The sequence below is a fragment of the Pteronotus mesoamericanus genome, unplaced genomic scaffold, assembly GCF_021234165.1.
Source record: "Pteronotus mesoamericanus isolate MK-2021 breed Mesoamerican mustached bat unplaced genomic scaffold, CSHL_Meso_final contig_27, whole genome shotgun sequence".
Lineage (NCBI taxonomy): Eukaryota > Metazoa > Chordata > Mammalia > Chiroptera > Mormoopidae > Pteronotus > Pteronotus mesoamericanus.
This window is the reverse complement of record NW_026555115.1, coordinates 4,040,222-4,067,148: the sequence shown is the minus strand read 5'-3', so window position 1 is coordinate 4,067,148 and position 26,927 is coordinate 4,040,222.

Sequence of the window (26,927 nt, the reverse complement as noted above, 5' to 3'; positions counted from 1 at the left end):
CAAATATAACAAGTCTGCTGGCTGTAACCATTCTTTGTTTTACCCCACAATTTCTCATCTCACAAGGATTATCTTACCTTGTACCTTTTTACAATCTTTTATGATTGGGAAGATCTCATGTGTATGTACCTATGCTACTCAAAGTGTGGTGTGCGGACCAGCAGCGTCAGCATCACCTGGGGATTTGTTAGAAATACCTGACTTGTACAATTTGAAATTATTTGCGATACTTTTTGTACAATTTATATAATGTTAACTTCCAAACAAGGCTCTAAATGATTCAACATCCACACTAGGTCTCTTCACCATCTTCTCGCTGTTCCTTCAGCTTCCTCCACAGTGGTCTCGCTGTTTTCACAACACATTGGGCACAACTCTCTTTGTGTCTTCTGTACTTTTGTTCTCTTTTCCAAAAATGTTGCCTCCCCAGATTATCAGCTTCAGGGGTCACTCCTTCATTTTGCTTATATCATCAGGGAAGAGTCATTTTCTTTATTAACATAACCTCATTACTGTATTTAAAATTAGAACAACTTTCCAACTCTCTCTCTCTCATAATTCTTAAATTTGTTTTTCTCCATGGAATTTACAGTCAACTGATTATCTGTTTATCTATCTATCTAACCCATCTATTTTTTCTTAATTTTCCTCTCTGTAATTCTTTGACTACAGGAATTTTTAATTGGTTTAAAGTACTCTTAATGAGTAGAACTTTGCTTGAGACACAGAAAGCCCTTAATGACTGAATGAATAAATGCACTAATGAGTGAAAATGTGATGCGTATGCCAAACTTTCAAAGAGACCCTTCTTCATGAGCTTTCTTTACTTAAAATTCATCAGAGTACTACTGGAAAGAAATATGATGATAACAGCATAATAAGAAATTAGCAATTTTAGCTGCTTTTCTCTTTTGATTACTTGTGTTCATCATGATACACATTTAATACACATTTTTCCTATAAATTCAATATTTTATTGCTCTTGTTATTAATATTGCTATTACTTGGAAGAACATAGTAACACAAAATACATTGGTGTAGTTACAAGAACAATTTATCTCTTTATAACCTTTCTCATTAGTAGGTTAGCAATGTTTACTTACATTAATAAATCTAATTTTATTTCACATCATTATCCACTGTGAGAATAACTATTAACAAAACTTCAAATCATAAGTAAATAATGTTTAAAAATCTCTAAAATATGAACAACAGCACAGGAAGTTAGTGTCTCAATAATGCTAAGCGCACATTAAAGAATATTAGAGAATGAGGCAAATCATCTTTATTAACTACTATATGCAAATGGAAAATTGGTCATAGTGAATTTGTATGCTATATAAAAGAAAAATTTGATGGTAATTTATTTAAATAAAAATATATGGACTCTACATAAATAAACCCAAAAAGATAATTTTCAGTATTTCACCTTATATGTGTGCACACACACACATGCACATACTTACTCCCTTCTGCATTACTATCCTTGATGAAACAAATACATAAGTGATAATCTCACTGCCATATTTTAATAAATAAATTACAGTATTATCAGTTTTTCTTGACTCATTTCATATTATTTCTGGTAGAATCATATTTAGGTACATGAAAGATTCCTATCTCTGAATTGAAGAAAACCACATTAAAGCCATTTGCTGGGAACATTAAGTGGTATAAACTTGACTTACTGTTCAGAATAATGACAGAATAACAAACCACTTGAGTTTTAATTTTCAGTTAATACTGTAGGATTATGACTATTAAGACAACTTATCAGGCATTAAATAGAAACAGTAAATGTTAGTGTTGGAATAAAGCATAATGTCATTTAAATGTTTCATAATAGAAAGTGTAGGGCATATAGAGTAAAGAGATTTAGATGAGGCCCTAGCTTTGGTCCCATTTTAATTTGGTGTCTGCAGGGAATCTATTTAATGATGTTTAAATCATCAGTAAAAAGTTATGGTAATTTCAGGTCTACCTTACTCAGAAAGGTATTTTAAGGATCAAATCAGTTGTACTGAGCAAATATTTTGAGATAAAAAAATGAACAAATAAAGATCATGAATTCTGTATAAGTTCAGGATAGTTAGTGGCCTGTTCCTGAATTCTCAATATGAAATGCATTTAAAATTTAGATTGTAATGCCAAAAAGGTAGTAAAGAAAAATATTGGTTTAGCCTAATCATATAAGACTGGTTCTCAAGTGCGTCCCCTTGACCAACAACAACAGCATACCCTTGGATCATGTTAGAAATGTAAATTCTTGGGCTCTTAACAATACCTGCTGAATCGGAGACTCTGTGTATGGGGCCAGACACTGGTATTAGTTTTGAAGAAGGCACTAATGTAACTTGAAATTTGAGAACCAGTACCACTTTTTACATTAAACTGTTTAATATCTTTATCTGTAGAAAGAGATGGTAAGTAATTGTCTTATATTATTTTGACTTTTCCTGTAACAAAAGGCAGATAACTCTGAAAGGTTTGGCCACTTCTTACTTCCCAGGCTCATTTCACATTAATATCTCCCAGACTCTCAAAGGTTTTGTCTCATTGTCTTTCCTTCATTTCCTGAATGTCATGAAGCTGGGAATTTTCTCCCCTTAAACTCTCCTCTTCCTTTCTTAAACATCCTTCAGTTCTCAGCTCAAGCACTGTTTCCACATAAAATTATTTTCTAGTTCCCAAATCAGACAATATCTCACTGTTATGGCTCCCATAACTCTGTACTTGTCCTTTCTAATAATCATCATAGTTTGAAAAGATCTAATTTTGTAATTATCTGATGGCATCTTTGTCACCTACAAGAATGCATGCTGCACGTAATGTGTCCAAGCCTACTTGGCTTACCATTAAATCCTCAGTAGCAAGCTCAGTCCTTGCACATGGAAGCTGACCAATAAATATGGTGAAATAAATAAACTAAATAACATTTAACTGTACACTTTCAACTTACTGAACTGTAGAAAATGTCTAAAAAATGGAAGACAATAATAATAAAATAGAACAATTGTATCTGATACCACAAGGTTCACATCTATAAGTTAGTTCAATTTGCACTAACAACTCAATTAATGTTAAGCTGAATATCACAAATGAACTATGTATTAAGGCATGGTTTGCTGAGGCTGAATATTTTATTTATTAGGCTGAAGGGAATGAATTCATTTAAGATGAATTACACTGCAAGTAATAACAAAAACAAAGCAGCTACAGATGACCTTATAGAAGGGGAAAGGTATTACCTTAAATACAAAAATCGGGAAGCAGAAGTGCTGTGTTTGGCTCATTAACCAGCTTAGAACATGATCAAAGATAAGATTTTTTAAAACTTTTTAAAATAAGAAAATATTTTCACCAAGTATCGCTTATAGTTTTGTCCTTTTTCTTTAATATTGTCTCCTCATTCCTTTACAAATTGACTATGGCTGTTTTTGTACTACAACATGAGAGTTGAATATTTGTAACAGTGACCTCATAACTTTTAAAGCCTAAAATATTGACTATGTGACTGTTTACAGAGAGATTTTGTCAGCACTGTCTTAAACTTAAAAAATAAATAGGAGGATCTAGTTATTCATTATGACACATCTTCTCTAACTCAGCATTGACATATTTGTAAATCAGGATGAAATTGGTTTGTGTATTTTTGCAATTAAGTGATAAGTCTTACGGCAGTTTGATTTATGTTTCATTTCAATTGGACTCCACAGTGATGATCCTCAATGCTCAAGATATAGCCACCTGAAGAAAAAAAAAAGGAAGAGAAGAAATAAAAGAACAGAAAGAAATAGAATTTGTCCCTAACATATATTCTAGGAAAAGACACCCTCTTTCCCTATTGTACAATTACCTAATTATGTGTCCACAAAGAGGAGAATTTTGTCAATGATTCATGCCCAAACTTCTCTCTTTAATGATCAAATTAATGAAATGAAAGAGGAAAGTATAGCACTCAGAGACTTCTTAAGTTAGAAAGTATGACTACATTGGTCTCTATGTCTCTTATTATGCATTTATCCTTCCCCTAAAATTCATTACTAGTGGTTCAGGCCTTGGAGAAAAGCTGAATTGCCTACAAATCAAGCAGGGTTCTAAGACAGATATGAGAAGTAGTATTCCTTTCTTTATTTGATCATCATTACAATATGAAACCCTAACCACTATTTTTCCAACCAAATAATAAGTATTATATTACCAAGAATGATGGACAAATTAAGCATTACCAAAGTATATGTTAATTTACTGTAGTTAGGTACTGCTGTTACATATAATTGAAATCTGCATGAAAACTAGAATATAGAGTTAATTATCTTATGTCTGGTTTAACCACTGTGGGGTATTTATGAATCTCTAAGTGACTAATACCTAAATGTTTCTATTAGATTTTTAACTTTGATATATATAAACTTAATTAATTTCATAATACTTCTATGGAATTTCAACTTTATGTCAAAAAGTTATTATATATGTTTGTTTAAATTTCATTTTTCTCACAAGAATTCTCAAAGAAACTGAAGGTAAAATCATGAAGACAGTGAGATTTGTCACTGAGAGTCTAATAAAAATATAGTTGTAAAATATGCTTTAGTTTTACTTCTTATGGTCAGTTACTTATAAGTTCATTATGTATACCTCCTTCAGTTTTAAATCTGTACTACATATATGTACATATCAATTGATAGTTACCTGTTACTATTTGGGCAATGACAATTTATTATTCACCTTTAAATATCCACAATTGAAGTTTAAGGCACTTATTAACTACTTATTAAGAGGTTTCCCAATCATGGTATGGCTTGTTTATTCAACAAACACTCATTTATGCCTGCATTTCAACTATGTTTCAATAATTATTCACATATATATGCTTCTACCCAAGCTTCTTCCATGAGTTCAACACTCATATATACAACTACACAGTGAACAGTGTCATGTGAATATTTCACAGAGTAGAAACTTCAATATGCTTTAAACAAAAAATCATACTTTTTGTTCTCTTTTCTTCTCTAATGCAAGGACAGAACACCAGCCAACCAAACTGGCACTCTGGGAGACTTCTTCAACTTACCAAACTCATTAAATTGGTTATCTTATTAGCTTTCGGTTCTATCTCATAGTTTTGTTTTTTGTTTGTCTGTTTGTTTGTTTGTTTTTGTATTTTTGTCCAACTATCAAAATTTAAGTGATTTTTCCATCATTTCTCACTTCTACTTTTTGAAATAAGTTCCTATTTTCAGTCTCCAGCTTTGTATTCTTTGAGTGGTCCTGCCTCACTGTGGGTTGCTTAAAAGAAATATTTAATCATGTTATTAAATATTACAAGTTACACCATTACTTTTATTACCTTTAAACTTCTTATGCTTCCCTTTCCAGAATCCACCTCATCCATCCTCTGCACCCTGTACTGTGGTTATTTTTAACTGTTACAGTTCATGGTGTGTGCCATGTTCTCTCTTTGTGAGAACTTTGTGAGCCTTTGCTTGAGCTCTGTCTTCTCTGGCCCCTTTTCGCAGCTTTCTCCTTTCACATTCAATGCCTGAACATATCTGTTTACTTTAAGAGCCATGTGATATTTCATATCCACTTCTTGATCCTTTTAGGGCATTTATATGATCTTCTACATAGGCTCACATTAAGTAATTATATTTTATGCATTTTCTCTTGAGAATTGAGCATCTGCAGAACTTCCTCTTTTAAGAGCTTTACTGCATTAAAAGGGAGAACCAGGAACCTCATTTGTCAGATTCTTCCCTTTACAGTCTGCTTATGAGATTGTACAATAATAAAAATTTTTGAAAATTTGGAAGGTAGAAAAGAAGGAAGATTCATGATTCTCTTAGGAGAGTTGCAGTCAGATGTGCTTCTAAGAGCTCTCCACTTTGCGGCTGCACACAGTGTTGATGAGCGTTTCATAGAGATCCATGAGAAGCCTTGCATTGACCTTTTGAGGATGACCTTATGTCATGCTTTAGGGTTGATCAACAGTGATCTCTATGCTATGCTCCTACAATGGTTTGGGTCTGTGTCATCTAATCTGGAACTGTATTTCACAGAACCTTCTCTTCTGTTGGGTTCTGAGATGAATCTGACCTCAAGAGAAATGCAGTGGAATTTGTAAGATGAAAGCACAGCTGCATTCATGGATATTCTTGACAGGTCAGTGTTGACTCATACTCTGTGTCAACTTGTGTTTTGATGGTTCCACTGACTCACTTTGTAGCTATGAGACAGCAGCTGAGCCTATAGATCTCACAGCTTCATCATTACTCTTTTAGTTTCTCTGATCCTCCAAACAGGTGCATCTTTAGCTATGTGATAAAGGTCACCAGCTTCTCTGTAAGGTTGCTTATATCATAGATGGCAAGGTTTGAAATCATAAGAGGCCCACATTGGTTCCAGCTCACCCTCAGTGGTTACAGTTGGCCCTATGCATTCTAGTTTGTCCTTGCTCTGTTCCACTCTATATCATCCTTTCTTTTTCACTGTCTACCTTGTTGACACTAGCCTAGCACCTGACACAAAGCAATTCCTTCATATAAACCAGTTAGCCAGGTTCCACATTGTACAAGGTCAAGTCTCATAAGGTTCCTAATGTATATCACTGCTAATAATTCTGCTCCTTTGATGAAACCCTTTCTTGATCTACATTTCTTGATCTACAGTGGTAACTTTGTTCACCCTAATCCCCTTAGCTCTTCACATACATGGTGATTTCTACATTAAACACTTTCTACCTGGAATTCATGGAATGATTTCTGTGTTTTAATTTTTCCCCTTAATCTCAATTAATATATTCAATTAGCACTTGTATTATTTAAATGATCCTTAAGCTTCAATATAATTAGAATTTTGTTCACATGGAATTAAAAAAGAGCTTGACTAATATAAATATATTATAGTTGTATAATTTATATTATATTATAATATAAATATATTATTCCATGTAGCCAAAATTGGAGATTATAAATCATTTATATATGTAACTTTGGTGTCTAATATAGCTCTGAACAAGTGTCCTAAAAACAAAAATAGGTGGTCTATATAAGGTAAAATAAATTGATATCTCTAATAAGTAAAATACAGGGAAGTAAACATTCTTCCTGCTCACAAAAAATATATATATATATTTTATAACATTCAACTGTACACTAATATATATATGTATATTAGAATCTATCTGAGAAGAAAAAGTCCACAGAGTGAAGGGTATACAATGATTATAACATAATTAAACATATGCAATAAATGATAAATTATGCATGTACACCTATTAAACTTGCTATAAAGTTAATCACAGAATTGAGTTTGTGCTTAAAAGTAGTAAAAAATAAGCACTGTAAAGTATATTAAATTAAAATTATGTCACCTCAGTTATGTGTTTCTCTTATGAATAACTTTAGGTCTACTTATGTTTATGTCTAATTCTGAGAGTTTACCTTATTGAATATCAAAAATAAAAATCAAACAAACTTAACATGTTATAGATAACAGGAAATAATTCTACAATGCACTAGTAAGTAATATAGAAATTGACTGAGTATTATTACTGAGTATCATATGCTCAACTTTATGTTAAATTTATGTTTTATCCCTTGTACATCAGTCAGTCCCTTCATTTTTTTCCCATTGAAACCAAACCATTGAAAGCCAGTTTTTAACACTGAAAGCAACCATAACAGTTTTTTTCCCCTAGTTTTCTAGCAACTGTAATGAGATAAGAGGGCTTCTCATAGTGCTCCAGAAACCACCAGATCAAGCCAGGTGAGACTGGTTCCAGAAACTTGAGCAGGCACAGTTAGTGGTTAAAGGACCCTAAGTTGAACTCAAGAACACAAGGGAACCAAGATTCTTGGAACTCGAGTAGCAGAGATGCTACTTTTATCACCCGGAGCCTATTAAAAAATGGAAGACAAGCAACCCAATTTAAAAAGTGGGCAAATGACCTGAACAGACACTTCTCCAAGGAGGACATACAGGGTCCAATAGACACATGAAAAAGTGCTCAACATCACTAGCCATTATAGAGATGCAAATTAAAACCACAATGAGATATCACTTCACACTGGTCAGCATGGTCATCATAAACAAATCAACAAACATGTGCTGGAGAGGTTGTGGAGAAAAGGAACTCTTCTGCACTTTTGATAAGAATGCAGACTGGTATAGCCACTGTGGAAAACAGTATGTAATTTCCTCAAAAAACTAAAGATTGAACTGCTCTTCAATCCAGTGATCCCACTGCTGGAACTATCCCCCAAGCACCCTGAATCACCAAAGGAAAAAAACCTATGCACCCCAATGTTCATAGTTATTTATAATAGCCAAGTGCTGGATATAGCCTAAGTGCCCATCAGTAAATAAGTGGATCAAAAAACTGAGGTACATTTATACAATGGAACACTATGCAGCTGAAGAAAAGAAGGGACCCCTACCCTTCATATCAACATAGATGGAACTGGAGAGCATTATGTTAAGTGAAATAAGCCAGGATGTGACAGCCAAATACATATGATCTCACCTATAAGTGTAACCTAATCAACAAAACAAACAAATAAGCAAAACAGAACCAGGTATCTGGAAATAAAGAACAAACTGACAATGACCAGAGAGTTGGGGTGAGGGGAATAAAGGGGGAAAGGACCACAAATAGAGAGCTCACAGGCATGGACAATGAGAGGAGAGGATTGACTGTGGAGGGGTGGGGTAGGGGTGAGCAATAGTGAAAAAAGTGGGGCAGCTGTAACTGAACAACAATAAAAAAATATTAAAGAGTGTATCAATAAGGAAATCCAGTGAAGAGAACAAATTAATACACAGAAGACTAAACAAATTGTGCTAGATGAGAATATCGTTATATTTTTGCCCCTTTCACATTCCTTAGTTTAGATGACTTAGTACCAGAACCAGTCAATCTGAGCGTTTGAATTATAATTAATAAGTATATATGGCTCCTTCCAAGCATAATCCTTTACATTTAATCTAAACATTTGTCCAGAGGAGACTATCCTGAACCTTACTTCCTGTCTTTCTGATGGCTGCTTGACAAATTAATTTTATTTTTCTCTGAAAATACCTGGTGCTTCAGATTTTGACTTCCCAGTGTGAGAGGCGTGACGCTCACTGACTTTACTAGGTAACACCATCATCTATCCCTACTGACTCTAATATTCCCTAGATTGACCCTAGCTTCTCAGATCTCTTTCATGTCACGCCTGTCACATTCAGTGCTCCCCAAGCTAGATATCAAATTAATCCTCCTGACAACATACTTACCTCATATCATTACATATATTGCTATGTCTGTCAAACTGCAGGAGTTAAGGAAATGCTAGGACACATGATTAGAATATATTTTAGGGGGGATAAATGAAATACATTAATATCACTCCATTATCAATCTACAGTCTTGATTAGATAAGGTCAAATGGATGCAGGAGATTGAGGCTATTCTATGTTTCTCTCTCTTATTTGGCTCTCTTATTTGGCAACTGTACTCTCCATTCTTAAATACCATAGTACATGCATTTGTGTGACACAATGCAATATTTTCATTCCTTATAATATGCATTTTAATAAACAACACGAAAAAGGGAAAAGCTCATCTCACACTCAAGTTTATTTGTACATGAGTGGTTTTATGAATAATTTAATTTAAACAGTTAGCAAAATAACCCACCTAGCACTCAGAACTATAAATTTGGTCCAAAACACAATGGTTGAAATTTGAGATACAATACAAAATAGGATTGATAGTTATAATAAATAAAAAGTTTTAAACATGTATTTCCTTAGGAATCATTCAGTTGTAATTATTTCTCTGAAATGTATAACTATGTGTAACTGCAAGAGTCTAAAAGTAAAAATTTTCAAATATTTTCTTCAAATATTTGTATACTGAAGATAATATATATAAATCGAACTGTTATTTTCTAATTACACTGAGATATTCGATGCATAATGACATGGCACCCATGTATGTCTTCTTAGATGTCCCCATAAACTTTAATGAGAAAGGTTCAATGAGTTTAGTTTCAGAGAAAAAAATACTCCTTAAGCTGTAATAATCATATTCTAAAAATACATGGCTCTTTACAAGTCAAATTTTAACACTAATCTATACTCCATTCACTATAGTATATTCAGTAAACATTATGTTCAGTTACCCAATTTTTCTTCCCAATGTACATAGTCTTATTTATGTTTAAGCCAATTCTACTGAAGAAATATGGTTATTTTAGTTTTTGTAATCAATGTGCTCTGTCTCACTGTTTTCTAAATGGCTCTGGTTATTGTTTTTAGTCATTCTGAACCATGTGGCTATTTTGTGGTTTTGTCTTGATACTATAAAATCAGTATCAATGTAACTGGATGCTATAACATTTCAACTCAGTGCATTAGATGCTGATGGTTTAATGAGACAATATCTCAATCATGAATGGCTTAATATTTTAAAGTTTTAGGTTGGCTACATTTTAAAGCAATTTTTAAGGGACTTTTAGCACAAGATCATGATCACCAATAAAACTCCCTGCTAATGGATAGGAAAATGGTACATCACTCCATAAGTCTATCACACTGTCAACTAAAATTTTCTTTGAATCAGTCCATCTCTATTTCTCATCTTTCTCCTAAACCAGATAACTTTCTAATCTTATTTTTTGTTGAATGCCAACATAGCACATCTTCTTTGTTCTGTTCAATAGCCTTGATTTTTCCCTTAGTTTCTACTCACTACTATTCCATGATATTGTTTATTTCACTCTCTCAGAATATGTCACTCTCCTCTCCTTAAAGTTACCATATTTTTCAATATTTAGTTAAAAACTCATTTGCTACAAGAATGCCACTCTGATAGAGAGGAATGTGTTAAACAAATTACTTTAAGAAATAGAGAAGAGCAGTTTCCCTATTAGTTAAATGTATGGATGCACACATGCTCCCATATTTGGCTGCAGTGAGGCATATAAAACTGTAGTTAATTATGGCAAGCAGCTTGCAGTGGGTCTTATTTATATGGTAGCTGGCAACGAAGATTTGTCTTTTTACTCAATTATATTGATTTCTTCTTGGATTGTCTTTTTATGTACCACACTATAGGGGCGGTTCAAAGTGGTCTTTAAAATATTATTTATACTGTCATTTTATTTAGACAATAACATAATCAATTATCTAGCTGTCTTCCAAGAAACTAAATGCAATATAATCAAGTGTAGCTAAACCTATAAATATAAACATATTAGTCTAGACTACATAGATTTTAGAGACCATTATATGCCAAGTTTTGGGGGATGTTTTCCTACCTTTTAAAAAAATATATAAGAGTATAGATTCAGAAAACATAACAAGGATGGATGAAGCCTACATTGTGTTGTTAAAGGTCACTTAAACTTTTAAATATGCCATTAAAATTAACCAAAGAATGTAATAAAAATTTAAATATTGTAAATTTGAATTCTCTGCACACACCTTAATCAAACTGTTTCTATCTATTCTTTTTCTTTTCAAAATATATCAGTAATATTTATCACAATGGCGTTAATCATGTAAAATAACTTAACTTCATTTTTATCTATTTTACCCTTAAAATTCCAAATGAGTTGTAGTAATTGGGTTAAATATGATGAGAAAAAAGGGGAGTGGGGCGGAAAAGACTCTGTACCCTCATTCCTTCATTTTTATCATCATCATTTAGCATTTGTTTACTTAACATATTTTTCATATTTTTGTATATTTTTATTAAAGTGAGAAAAGTTCTACAGAACACATGAATTTATAGTACACATATGACTTATTTATAATAGTGAACCATGGACTCATTCTTGTTATTTTGAAGGTTAGAGTTTTGTTTGTTTGTTTTTTTTTTATTTTATGTCAAACATAAAAATTACACTGGGTTAACTTAAAAAATTGTTTCAAATATGGAGCATAGGTGAGTATCCAAAACAAAATGTACTGCTGAGTGAATATCACAGTGTTGCTTATCTAACCAACACTGAATAGAATGGAAAAATGCCTGCCCCCAGGAAGGCCCCTTCATGCCTCCTTCTAGCCACTGTTCCCTTCCCCACTCCCAACTGAAGGTAGTCACTATCTTGATGTTTATGGTGTTTATGTACTTGTTTTAGTTGATAGTTTTATTTTTACTTTCAGTCTACACAAATCTTTATTACTCTCTTTCTTTTCATTTGAGGAGTATATTTTTTATGAACTCTATGCCTTCATTTTTAATCTCAAGCAAATTTATCACCCTACTTAATCTCTCTTACTCATCTTCTTTTTTCACATAGCATGTACAAAACAAGTGCCTGGCACATAGCCCTCATTTTATTAAATGAAGTGAAAGATCTGAGATAGTGGTTAATGATATTAATAAATAAATATAAACCTAAGTAAGACTTTGTGAGTCATTCCTAGTGAAAAACTCAAAAAGTCCAGAAAAAGTCCAACCATTGTTAATATAATGAGAATGGTTTGCGTGACACTACTGTAACCTGGCAGCCAAAGAAAGTGGACTAGAATGTGCATGTGTGAACAATGACGATTTCACTACACTAGTCAGTGGGGGCGATAGACACCATTGAGTGAGCACGTGTACTGTGTGGCCATTGCATTCAAAATGAGCAAATAGAGCAATGAATCTGCATCAAATTTTGTGTTAAGCTTGAACATCCCTCCACAGAAAACTATTGAGACAATTCAGACGGCCACAGCTATGGGAACTGGTGATTGGCAGCTTCATCATGACAGTGCAACCAGTCATACATCACATCTCGAGCAGAGTTTTTTGGCAAAACATCAAATCACCGAGGTGACTCAGCCCTCCTACAACCCATATTTGACACTCTGAAACTTCTGGCTTTTTCTAAAAATAAAACCATCTTTGAAAGGGAAGATTTCAGACCATCATTGAGATAAAGGAAAATATGGGATGGGGCAGCTGATGACAATTGGGAGAACTGTGTGAGGTCCCAAGGTGCCTACTTTGAAGGGGACTGAGGAGTCATATCCTTATGTACAATGTTTCTTGTATCTTCAATAAATGTCTCTATTTTTCATATTACTTGGCTGGATACTTTCTGGACAGACCGTGTATATTTAGAGGAGAGTTTATTCAAACCATAGTGATATTAAATAGTATATGACAGGTGATTTTGGTAAGAAAATCATTTGAGAAATAAAGGTGAAGACAGTTAAATTTTTTGCTTGCCCTTTATTTGTCCAACATTTGTGAGGTACTAAGATCACAGAAATGTACAACATAAAATTCTATCACTAAAAATCAAAGTCCACTTTCATTCTCTCACCAACACTCTGTTTACCCAGCCTCAGTATTAGAAAACAAACAATTTCAGGCCTACTCTCTCATTCTCCCTTTCTCTTTCTCTCCTTCCTCTCTCTCTCTCTCTCTCTCTCTCTCTCTCTCTCTCTCTCATCTCTATCTCTATCTCTATCATTTCTATCATCTCTATCTCTAATCTATATCTCATCTATTTCTACCTCTATCTCTTTATCTCTACATCTCTCTCTCTTTCCATGTAAACACTGATTAAGACAGCATTTTAATTGGTATGTCACAAAAATTTTTAAAACATACAATACCTGACTATTTAGTTAGCAGCACTGACATATTTTCCTTTAGATCGTCAAATGAAAGAGTGATAACAGTCAACTAAACAATAGCTATCCATTATGAATTAATCAAAATTATACCAATTTTTTGGTCAGATCTACAAAAAATGTAGTATTTTTTTGGTGTGCTGTAGAATTTTAGTACTTACCTTATGTGTGCCATTAGATGAAGGTTGAAAATCACTGGATTAAGTTACATATGTATATGTATATATTTGTGTGTGCACACACACACACAAACACAACCTATTTTATTTATCACAAATTCTCTCAACCTCTTGCTATCATAATAACTTTTTTCACTTCTCCTCCTTTGTTATAATATAGATACTAGTAATTCTCTTATCCCAGAACAATGTCTCCATGTCACTTGGTTGCTAGCTTCTCTCATTTTTTAGAAATTAAAACTATGCAGCATCAATTATACTTTCTTCCTTATATTTATCATTTTCCTCTTTAAAAATAAAAACATTACCATTAAAATGTATTTAAGCTGCCTGATATTAAAAAAATGAAAATTTTCTTAACTTCCCTTGACATATCCCGCTAGGATTCTCTCTCCTCCACTTCACAAACTATTTGAATAAAGTATATACAGAAACTAGCTATACTTTCTCATTTCTAAGCATCTCCTTGTTCCACTCCAGTCTGGCACTGCCCCACTGTTGCCCCATATCTCATTTTAATGAATGAACCTCATTGTCATTGAAGTCAGTGACTATTTTTCATCTCCCAAGGTGTTATAGCCTAAATCTCTTCTTTGAGATGCAGAAGCATAATCTCTGTGGCCTACTTGACATTTCCTTTTGAATGTCTTAAAGGCAACTCATTCTCAGTATGTCCAAAAAGGAGTTCATAATCTTGTTTCAAACCTGGTCCTCTTATGCTATTCCTAACTTCAAATAAAGGATCCCTTCCCCAAACTTGCCTAGAAACCATTGATAATTCCCCTTATCTACTATATCCAATTTAAGTTCAAGTTATCTTTATTAATTTCATTAATTTTCCCACGGATACCCGTGTTTCTCATCATTACTATCTATACATATGCCACTCTTCTAGATTTTAGAGGTCACTTAACTTCTTTCACTCAGATCCCATCCTCCACCTTCAAGGCCCCCCACACAGTGCCTTCTAGCTTATATAAGTTATAAAACTCATGTAATTACATTAATCCCACTCAAACAATCTAGGATAATTTTCCCATTTCAAGATTATTAATTTAATCACATTTACAAAATTCCTTTTGCATGTAAGACAATATTTAAAGGCTATGGGGATTAGGGCATGGCTATCTTTGGGCAGTCATTATTAAACCTGCCTCAGCCAAGTTTGTAAAAGCTAGTATTATATTCACCCTGGGTAATTGAAGCCAATCTGCTATATTTTTTTTCTTTATCCTTCTCCAACATCTATCTTATCTCTCTTATAACCATTCACCACATTTTAACTTATGTGATATTCCTATGAAGACAATTTTAGTTATATCTTAATCAAATAATGATTCTTCATTCATCTGAGAATATTGGCTACATTTCTTAATATGGACAACAGGTGTTGTGTAACTACATATTTGCCAATGCATTCTGACAACTAGTTCTCAATCTTGACACTTCAATCACACTAAATTGATCTTTATTCTTAAAGGTATTAGGTTCTATAATGCCACATACTGTTATACATAGCTTTTGTACAATTTTTTTTTTAATTTTACATATTTTTAGAGAGAGGGGAAGAGAGGGAGAAAAAGAGATTTAGAAACATTGATGTAATAAACATTGATTGGTTGCGTTTTGCAGGCACCACCACCAGGACCAAACCCTCATCCCAGGCATGTGCCTGGGCCAGAATTGAACTGGCGGCCTTTCATTTCATTGGAAGACACCAGCCAACTGAGTCACACCAGTAAGGGTTTCACCAAACTTTTCAATGAAATTCTGTTGCCCCCTTTCTATTCACCCCTTCCCAATTTTTGCTTCATTTTCTCATTCATAGTCTATATAATCCATATTTATTGAGTGGCCAAAATATGCAATTCACTATACTAGGTGGTGGGGACTCAGCAGAACACAAACATAAATCTTTACTTACCCTCATAGATCTTACATTCTAAAGGAACTATTTTACACTTTTTTTTCCCTTAGGTGGAGAATGTTTTCTTGCTCTAAGTCAAGTTTATGTATTACATATTTCATAGCATCTGTCTATAATGATATATTCATTTGTGTAAACATTTATTTGCTATATATTATTAGAAAATCATAAATTCCATGAGGCAAAAATAAATTTTCTGTTTTTGCTTACCTTTTTCTCACAATATCCCTGACATATACTAAGAAACAGTAAGAATAAGTTGAATGAAGAAAAACAATTAATTCTACTCTGTGTATTTATATACAGAGAGGCTAAATATAATTGTTGATGAAGATGTGGATATAGGAATAAGTAGATATGATTTAGAAAAAAATTAAACATTTGAGGTCTGATGTACGTTGATTGAATTATCCAATTTGAGAGAAATTATAATGGCTAATAGAATGAAGGATAAGACAGACATGATCTTTGCCTCTATGGGACACAACTTTCAAAGTACAAGTCTTTAACACCTACAAAGAAAAGTTAAAAAATGTAGGCCATTATATCAATTAATTGTTAGGGCATTAGTGAACACATTTCAGTAACATTTTTCTAAGGACTTTCTGAAAACAAATCTTACTCCTAAAATATAGATTCTTGGCCATAACTACCACTTATCAGTCTTGTTTGGGAAGACACTACTGTTCTTACGCTTTCTGACACTCAATTACAGCATCAACACCAAGTTGTCTTACCTATTATCCTCTCTTATTCTATTTTACCTTTCACTGACTTTGTGATTACATTTACAATTTATTTAATAAATATCAATTACACAGAAATGCAAGGTTAAGTTTCCATTCTATAACCTCTTTAAAGCAAATTTCTATCCACCAAAAAGATAGAGTACATTTTACAAAACGTAGTTTAGAATTTCTAACATCTTCTGTGATTAAAAATTTTTGTAAAAATTCAGCTTGAATATTGAGAATATTCCTCTGTTAGTGTGCACTTTCTTTTCTTGAAAATAGCAGAGCATATATATCTTTGGAGTTCATACTCTGTGCTTGTTTTTGTTAAAATAATACAATCAATCAGAAATAATTTTGTGAGTGGCTAGCATAATCTGGCCTATAAATGTTTTTATTCTTATTTTAAGAAATATTGTCTCCATAGTTAATATAAAATATTTTAGGCAATTGGAATTGATTTCTCTAAATGTTTCCTACAGTAACAAATCAGTGAAGGAAAACCTCCTCACTTCTAGCATAAAACTTTTAAAGGGCAAGGGTCAGGAAATATCAAACATATTACCATCTCAAACCAATGGAGGTGGGTAGAGTGGAGGTAAAGCTGGGGCTGGCACTAACTAGAGATTGGAGCCTCTAAATATCTATTTGTTCTAACGCTTTGGACTTCAGCTTGAACCTTACAATCTTCCCCAATATGAATAAATGAAGCAAACTAAAGCTGAAGCTCAGTGGAATCCAATTCTCAATAAAGGAACAAGAGAGGAAAGAGAAAAAATGGTTATTTAGATTATACCTCTAGATAGTCATAGAATTATGAGTTAAGAAATCCTAATTATGAAAATCTTTTTTGGAAACAGAGGTTGAAAAATGAGAGAATAATGACTAGTTAATTTATATTTAATTAGAATAGAAGTTTTAAACATTTATTTCTATTACCTACTATTTGAGATTTATTTTTTAAAAATTATATAAATGGCCTGGCAAGAACTGAAATATGTTATCTGTAATTTCAGTTGGTTAGACCACTAATTTTTGGCCTTTATCATTTTATGGAAACACATAAACTAATTACTAAAGTTCTGTGGCACAACAAAAAATAGGTATAATTTTGATACATTCACACAGATGGCGATTGTTGTGTTGGTCGTATGTCATTTTTTAATTTAACAATCTAAGGAAAAAGAGGTCAATGCCCTGATTAAATAATCAGGTATAACATGTTTTAAAATTTCTTACAGCGCACTAGTTCAAAACCATTGGGTTAGACCACCATGGTTCTAGATTATGTCTCCATGAAAGAAAAACGGAGATATAAACAAACAAATAAAAACTCACAAATAGGCAATCCTCCTCAACAAATTAAGAGATTAAAACCCTTTTGCCTGACAGACTAGTAGTGTGAATGTGTATCTGTGATTTACACACTCTTTTTAAGTTCTTGCTAAGTTCTGTACATATTTTGGTAGAGTAAAAGATGCCAATATGAAAACAAAATAATAAAAATAAAATTTGTACACTGAAATACATTACATATAAATATGGGAAACACATGTTCCTTGAAATATTTTAAATATCCTGTAATACAAATACACAAGGCTGCAATGTGACAGCTAGTGATTATCTTTTCATATTTGATGTAATGCCTTGAAAAGGAATAATTCTGTGCCAGAGATTAATGATAAAGAGATAAGAATCAATAAATTTGGTCCTTCAAGAAGTACATGGTAAATATTTAAAAAATAATTAGACACTTATAGATACATACAAATTTGTATGTATATAATTAGTGTTATCATAATGATAGGCAAGGTAGAAAATTTATACACTCTTCCAAAAAGAAAAATAAAAAACCTAAGTCTACAACAGTATATCATTTTACACTCACTAGAGTGCAATGATTCAGAAGTTTGACCACAATAACCACTATGTGTCATAGAAATACAGAGGAGAACCCCCAAAACAAGATACCTAATAAGTGCTATGGAAGTGGGGACTTTTAGGACCTGCTGACAAATGAGGTATGCTTTTAGCTGAATTCTGTTTAAAAAGCACGTGCCATAGACATGAACAATGAGGACATTCTAGCAGGGAAAAGATTATTAGCTGAAATACAAGGACGCAACAGGGGTAGATATGGAAGAAGTGTTCAGGAGGACTGAAAGTAGAAGACACTGAAGAAAGAAAAGCATAAAGACATAATCAGAGATTTCATGTCAGTCTTGAACAAAAAGTCAGGAATTATTTAACGTGACTCTACCATTAAAGGAGTACACACTAAGTTTGAAAAATAAAATTAATGTATTTAACTTTATGCTCTACATTTCAAATTCAGTTCATGCTTTATGTTTTCTTCCTTTTGTTAAGTATGTAATAAATCTAAAGTTCCACACTACTTATTTTATTAATAATGGATTTCATCCTCTATATTATTCATAAATACAGGTATGAAAACCATCAATAAACTTAATCAAATTGGTATTTAAAAGAGAAAAACCTTGAAGAAAACTCACAGAGGAAGATTTTATTTTCCCTTTAATTCACATTTTCTTATACTTGCTAATTCACAGAAGCCCTAACTTTCTTTTTTTATCTTTAAATATCTAAAGGCAGGAAATTAGAACATTCTTATATTTTCTATCTCTTTGTTGAAGATCTCACTGTGTTCATCCAGTCTTCTCCAGAGTTTGGTGAACACTTTTGTGACCATTAATTTGAACTCTTTATTTTTACTACAGTTTCACTTGTTCTTTTATTTGGAACATACTTCTTTGTCTACACATTTTTTTTTTCTGACTCTCTGTGTTTGTTTCCATGTATTAGGCATATTGGCTTCCTCTTCCAGGCTTGAAGCACAGACCATGTATAAGAAATGTTTTATGGAGACCAGAAGCACAATCCTCCAGGGCCACCAGAGATTAGTGCTCAAGAGGTATTCCCAGTGTGGGCCTCAAGCACCTGCCCACTGTAGCAGGGCTGTAGCTGGGACACTGTGGTGGACAAGGCTGTCACGCCACCCAGTTGCAGGACCGGAGGCCCATTGCTGCGTTGTAGTGATGGGCGGGGCTCTCAGGGGGGCGCTCCCACCCTCTCTAGCAGGTTAGGAGAGTACCAAAATGATATCTGCCAGGGATGGGATTCGGATGAGACTGCGATACTGATGCCTGCCGGTTTCTCCGTATCCCGAGAGTATTCATCCCAATACTTTCCTGCCTCTCCAGCAAATGCTTTTGATTAGTAAGTGGATCTCCCTCACATATGGTCTAAGCACTGTTCAAACTGGTGCATTTGCACAGCTTCCTAGGATGAGTAAACCTTTATGAGCCCTTTAAGAGTGGGTTCTTTGCTCTCTATAGTTCTACAGCTTTCTCCGATGTAATGTCCACTAATTCTCAAAGCCAGGTAATTTGGGAGTTCATCTGTCCAGGGAAGGATCTAAGAGTTGGGGTACTTGACGTGAAACATAAACCCTTCGCTCATCAGGGAAAGGTTTTGTAACTTGGAAATCCCTCTTGAGCGCAAATCCCTGAGCCACAGATGGAATCCCTCGTTTGGTGAAAAGGTATCTGCCTCTCTCGTCTCCATGCCGACATTTTACTTCTTGCTCTAGAGGCTCTGGTCATCCAACTTCCAGGTTTTTCTCAGAAGAATTTATTTCATCTGCTGTAGATTTTTTTATGCGTGTCCGTGGGGCAGGGTGAATCCAGGGTTTTCCTAAGTCACCATCTTAAATGCCTTGGGCAAGAAGTTTTTAAAGACAACTTCCTTCACTAGCCTTTAACTGTGGTTGCCGAATAAATTGTTCTTTCCTAGCACCAGTATGGAATAAATAATTATTTCTGATTCTTTTTTTGTTTACAAGCCGGTGGCTCTGGTTGAATTTATTTGAAAAAAAATGGAATTTTATTAAACTTCCAAGGTTTGCCATTTTTTCCCCCTGATGACAAAGTATGTATCTTTGAATTTTGAAGCAATATTCAGGTTTTACTTTTTCCTACCCAGTTGGGGTTTTCCTCTCTCATTTCAATTTTCCTCAAGTCTATGTATTTATTTAAAGATCGAGAGACTTTGGACCCAATATGAATTACCTATTGGGACGAGGAAAGGGAAGGGAATGGTCAAGTGGGAACATGTATAAAGGACCCATGGACAAAAACAAAGTGGGGAAAGATTGAGTCGGGGGGCAAGGGAGGAGGGGAAAGTGGTGGCAGGAAGGTGGAGATAAATGTATTTGAACAATAAAAAAATAAAAAATAAATTAAAATAAAAATTATTCTGAAGGGAATAAACCTAGCCTTTGTATATTATATAGAAATATTTCACAACCAAATTTCACTGAAGTTTCTTTTTACCAGTTCTTTAATATTCTGCATTTGCAAGAGTTTATCTGACTACAAAATTCATATTTAAATAAAATGTTAAGAAAACTATTGATTATATAACTTCCCATTGACAAAGTTATCAACATGATCAAATAAAAGTTGTCCAGGTACTTAATATTTTCTATTATTAAAAATAGTAACTCAGCCAAAGGACATATGTGTATAACCCATAGACACAGACAATAGTGTGGTGATGACCAGAGAGAAGAAGGTGCAGGGGCTGGGAGGAAGCTGGCAAAGGTGAGGGATGGGGACATCTGTGTTAGGGCCAACAATAAAAAGTTTTAAAAATGTTAACTTAAATCATAGAATTATTTGTTGTTTCTGAAATTATCTCACTTCAGGAGTTATATTGATATTGCAGGTTTTAAGGAGCAATATTTAAGTTACCAGAAAAAAGGGAGAGAAAGAACTAAGTACCAATTTATCATAAAGACAACACTTTTGTCACAATTCAAAAAAAACAATAGCTTTGCTGGTAATTCAGTTATGAGAAAAAAAAAACATTCTTCCTTTATAGAGTCTAAACTAAAACTCAAATTGATTTTGTTTTGCTTTAAATAATTATCGATTGCAGTAAATATAAATATACTAAAAATTAAGAGATAGGGCAAGATATCTGCCATTTTAAAATATTTTGAAGTTAAGCTATTGCTATAATCTGAAACATATTTTAGTTTATTTCCCTTATTAAGTAAAATCAATAAAAGAACTGACTCCTGAACCATTTACAGGAGATGCTAGCAAAAATATTTTCTCTTTTTCTTCTTGTGGTAAAGCTTTTGTTTTAAAGTATTTATGTGTTTTAGTTTAGCATTTTTAATATTAATATTTTTCTAAGTGTGATTAATGTAATGTAATATGATTAACAATTTAACAAATATAAGATATATCATACTTAATAATAATGAAAAAATTCTTAGCATAGCTGCAATTAATAAAAATAAGATTCTACATAATGTTCCCACAAAGCTCACAGTAACTGATAGAAAACAGAAACCATTCAGATCGACACAAAGAGCAGAAACATTTTGAGTCAGTAAAAACTTATTTAATTATTTTATGTATTTTATTCTAATCTGTGTGTTGTGAAATAATGCAGGAATGCTTCTCCTGGAATTGTGAAAGGCAACTCAGCAATTTGAGTGACCTATTCCTTTTATCTCTGTCTTCACCATCTGCTGCCTTTTAGTTGTAAACTTTAAAATGAATATTTTTCACAGTAATAAGAGAGAATGGAAAGATGCAAATACTCATTATGCATGAATATGTTCTTACAAGCCTGCATGCATGGTGTTTCATCCATAAATATTTTTCTCACCTTCAAATTTGTTTTTATTTGCTACACTTTCTAACTTGATTTATTACATGCCTGCCCATTTGAGTGCCCACACTAGAATATGGACTTATGGATCATACCAATAAAAATAGATTATTTAAAATATCTTAGTTGTGTTCATTGTCAGAAATACAGAAAGCAAAAGAGAACATCCTTAATTTCACATCCCAAAAGTAACTATTCTTTCAAGTATCTGTGTGTATTTGTGAAGAGACAATGAATCTTACCTGAAACCAGTTTCTAGCTGTGCTTGCCTCTAATCTGCATTGGTAGATGAGACAAATGCTTCAGACAACAATTGAGGAGTATAAAGATAGATCTGTATACTCAGTTTGGCTCATTAAAGTGAAGCAAGAGGTGTTCAGTCATCCAATGGGTGAAAAAAAGGAATTTTAATGGTGCTGAAGGATTTAGATGAAACTAGAGGACAGTAAGAATCTGAATGAATAAAAAGAAAGTAAAAGAATGAAAGGAAACATTCAGTTAGGAGAACTAGACATTTTTTAAACTTAAAAAACGGGACGTGAAAGTCTTGTATTGTAATCGCTACTTTCCTGTCAAACCATTGAGATTTATTTCCCTACATAATTTCACAATTTTTTTGTGTCATACATGCTTCTCAGATATTATCATCAGTCTGTTGAAGCATCTGTGGTACCATGCCTAAATACGTTTTGATACAATAGCTCTTCAAAGTAAATCTGTGATTTCAGAGTGCCATTATTAAGCAATCTGGTCCCATACGTACACACACACATGCACATAATGTATATATACACATAAATACACACATATATAATATATATGTCCCTATATATTAGCTATATAAATGCATAAATAGCTAACATATATAAGTTTTGGTAAATGTTTGTCTTTCCTTTGATTTATAACCTATCTCCTGACTAAGACAGAGTCCTTTCAAACTTCTTGACGTCAAGCATTTTATATGAAACACTGTATCTTCTTCCAACCATGGCCTTGTCAGGTATAAATATTCTCATTTTGCAGAACAAAAAGGTTAAGTAATTGAATTTACATAGTAAGTTAAGTGCCAGAGACAGGATGTAAACTATGTCTGCCTGCTCTCAAAACGTTGGGTTTAACACAGAGAAATGTATCTAATGAGAACTTCAGATGCTGAACCATTATTGTTGTTTATACTGTGAAGCCTACAGGCCCTATATTTGGCTGTGTCATTCTCATTGTGTGGGTAGTGACAGGCACTGCCAAGTGATCTCTCTCTGCACTGGATTGCATACAATGGCAATCACTGCGGAAATGTGCTTGAGACCAGGATAAATACATATATAATTTTATATCTTACAAAATCATTCCTTGTTCTCACAAATCATTCTCTTTCCTTGTTTCTATGCCCAGATAGAACACTAATATAATATTACTCCACCATTGGAATGCAGGATAGAAATTACAGATTTTTTTTCCTTTCTAGTTATTCTACCAGAATAAGAGAAAGCTGACTTTCAAACTTGCTAGATCCAAGGTGAAAAAAATGTGCTTTCTTCCAGAAAATGTATTTCTGAACAACAACAACAAAAAACATTGAATATAAATACAAATCTGTAAACCTCATGTGAAATGCATGACAGGAACTCTTCACATAAAGCCTGTGATAAATTCTTCCTTAAACAGATTTACCAATTAATTTTATGCTTGGATTTATGTTTGAAGAAACTTTCATAAAATTAGTGCATGTCTGTGTTTGGTGGTTGTAAAATAAACACTCTTTAGAAGGAGTGACAAATTTAGGGGCCTGGAGGCTGCAAAAACACATGAGAACTTGAGCTTTTCTCCCTCTTGACAGTAAACATTGGTCTCTGAAACATGTTTTTTCACTTTAGCTTAATTCATATGACTGAAGTATTAGTTGCTATGAAAATAAGGTTTTGTGGCTAGGTTTTAACAAAAATCAAACAACTTAGACCAAATCTGTCAAATTCCTTGTATATACAAAACTCTCCAGTGGTATCCCATTCTTGTTATGATAAAATCAAAATTTCATTTATACAGGCAAAGAGATACACATATTTATTTAATTTGACATTGCATGTCCAGAATATTTACCAGTTATTAAAATCAGCAAATTTCACTATTTAGATATCAAGTTATGTATTGTTGCCTCAGTAAAAATTTTCCTTAACCTCATTCTGTGCATTGAACCCATGACATATGCTGTTGTGGTGCTATATATGTTTTGATTATTACACATTATGTTATTTGTAATTGTACAAGGTGGGGCAAAGGTAGGTTTACAATTATTTGTATGGAAAATAATTCAATAATTAATAAATAATAATCCATGAATAAACTCTGTGTTTCATGTACTCATAGTGATAAATCTACTTTTGCCCCACCTTGTACATGTATTTTTTTAGATTATTTGATTAATATCTTGGTTAATTCAGTTTAAAAAAGACAAGGGTTTTATCTGATATTGCTTACCATTGCATCTCCCAGGGCCTAGCATGGAATGTATTAGGTGTTTAATAAATACTTACATATTTTTAAAAATAACATCCTGAAGTGTCAGTAATATGAAAGTAAATTCACCTTCAAGTTAACATTAGATGTTTTATGTAGTGTGATTATATATTATTTGATGATTTTATTTTATATGTTTTCTTAAAAAAAGCATGTCAATTTTATAATAAATATAACATTTTAAAAGCAAATGAATGAAATATAAACATCCATATCAATTACTTAGCACAATTACATAGGGAAAATTCAAATTAAAGCTCTTTGTTTTGCATATCACCTTTTGCTTTCCTAATTTTTAAGATACAATTCTATTTCTTCTATCAAGTTATCTATATATAAGCTGATACTTTCAAATTAAACTTCATTCCTTCTCTTGAAAATAAGAAAATTGTAATTTACCTTCTGTGTTGATTATAACCATTTCATGTAAACCTCATCAATCTATTCATATTGATTATTTAAGACCTCTAAGGTGATGATCTAACTGGGTTCTAGAGACATAAAGAAGAGAAAGGCATATTTATCACTGTAGATAAGTGCTTAAAACAGAAGTTATGGTTTTAAAAATCACATTCAAATAACTGTTAAATAGCATAATACCCAAAAGGATTTGAAACCTGAGGGAAAAATTGTGAGCTATTCTAGCAAGTACATAAAATGTGGGATTACTCTACTCAACTTCCAGAAAAGTTTAAAATTGAGCAAAATCTTGTAGGGAGAGTAATGATTCATCAAAATAAAGTGAGAGGAGAATGAATAGGTTTTGGACAGAGGAAACAGCACATGTAGTAAAGTGGAAACATGAATGTGCATGCCATCTTTAGAGAATAATATCAAGGGCATGGCCAGTTCATATGAGACCCAGGGGAGGTGTTAGGAGAAAACATTAGCGAGGGTGTTCAGAGCCAGATAGTAAAGCAAACCCCACATGCCTTGCTAAGTAACTGCCTCACTTGGTACATAGGATATTTTATTACACTACATAGAAAGCAGAATACATTCCAAATAGTGAAATTGTGTGTTTTTCTATATTTGTTGCTTCAGGAACAGAGTGGGATCATAAAGCTGTAAGATACAGTCACACCTTCTGGGCATTATTCCCTCTCTGGAAGAGTCAATGATTTCATTGTACCATTCAAGTAAAAAAATCACTGGTAAAAATGCTTTGATAGTGTTGATAGTATAAATTGACATTTTCCACGTCATTCCTTGTGGAATTTTAAAATTTCCTCTTTTGATAATAATGTTGTATTTTAATGTTAATGCATGTTAACCTGTTTCCCCCCTCAAGAAAATAAAGCCTTGTGTTTATCAAATAAAAATTCTAATAAGTAACTTCAGTTATGATGAGATAATATTTGACTCTTTATTTTCAGTTTTGATCACTTATTATTAGACTTTAGAATCAGAGAACAATGTTTTTCATTCCTTACCTGCTTATTATTGTCTGTGCAATGCTGATCATAATGAATCTCTCTTAGCCTATATTTCCACAGGTAAAATAATAGTGTTCACCTTTCCATATTGCTAAATGCACTAGGAGATATATATCATAAGTCATCACCTTCATCCTTATACTTAGTCTTTACTCATGCCTTACCTAAAAAGAGTTGAGTGCAGTCTTTTTAGAAGTGAGTATCTATGTTTTCATCACAAACTGAGCCATAATTTTGGTAGCTTCATGCATACTCCATCAGTTTTTTTTTCCCTTGGGCTTGTGTTCAGAACATTTTTAAGAAAAAGAAAAAAATTGCTTTGAGTAATTTTCATTTTAACATTACTAAACATATAAATGTAAACCACTTTATGACACACAATAAGAAACCTACATTATAAACCCTTAAATTTGAATTACTACAAAAATTCAATATAACTCACGGTATTATTTTGCTGAAATGTAACTGCTGCCTAACAGAAGCTGAGTAACATGTTATGAGTGTGTACATGAACATCAGTGGAGTCCTGACTGCCGATATTCAGTTTCTGCCATGTACTAGAATTGGATTCTAGTACAATCATTAGCCACTGGGTAATGGTTCAGTTCTTCCACAAATTTATTCTCTTTGATCTATTATTAGGTCTTTATTTATAGTGTTCCTAGATATTATTTGTCCTTCAATTAATGTAAATGGATTGTTCTATATAAATCTGCTCCTGTGTGTATTTATTAGTTTGTAATGAAGTAGTACTTTTCTGCATCAAAAAAATCCCAAGTATAATTATAGATACTAATACAGAAATTTCCTG